The sequence below is a fragment of the Arachis duranensis genome, chromosome 10 (genome assembly GCF_000817695.3).
Source record: "Arachis duranensis cultivar V14167 chromosome 10, aradu.V14167.gnm2.J7QH, whole genome shotgun sequence".
NCBI lineage: Eukaryota > Viridiplantae > Streptophyta > Magnoliopsida > Fabales > Fabaceae > Arachis > Arachis duranensis.
The window spans coordinates 89,695,801-89,696,172 of NC_029781.3; positions in this window are offsets into that span (position 1 = coordinate 89,695,801).

Genomic DNA, 372 nt, shown 5'->3' on the forward strand with positions numbered 1-372 from the left:
AGCTTTCGCTTCAAGGTCCTTTCAGGTTCAGGGTCAGCCTCAACAAGAATGCTTTTGTCTTTGCTCCTGCTCATATGAAAGAGAAGAGAACAAGAAAACATGGAATCTTCTATGTCACAGTATAGAGATTCCTTGAGGTGTCAGAGGAAAAGAAAAATAGAAGGAAGATGTAGAAGAATTCGAACTTATCAAGTATGATGGAGTTCGAATTATGCATTGATGAGTAGTGTTAGTCCATAAATAGAAGGATGTTAGAATAGGGGAAGAAATTTTCGAAAATTAAGTAAAATGTTTTAAAAACATTTTGAAAAAAAAACACTAATTGATTTTCGAAAACCAAGAGTGGAAAAGAAATCAAGTGATTTTTGAAAA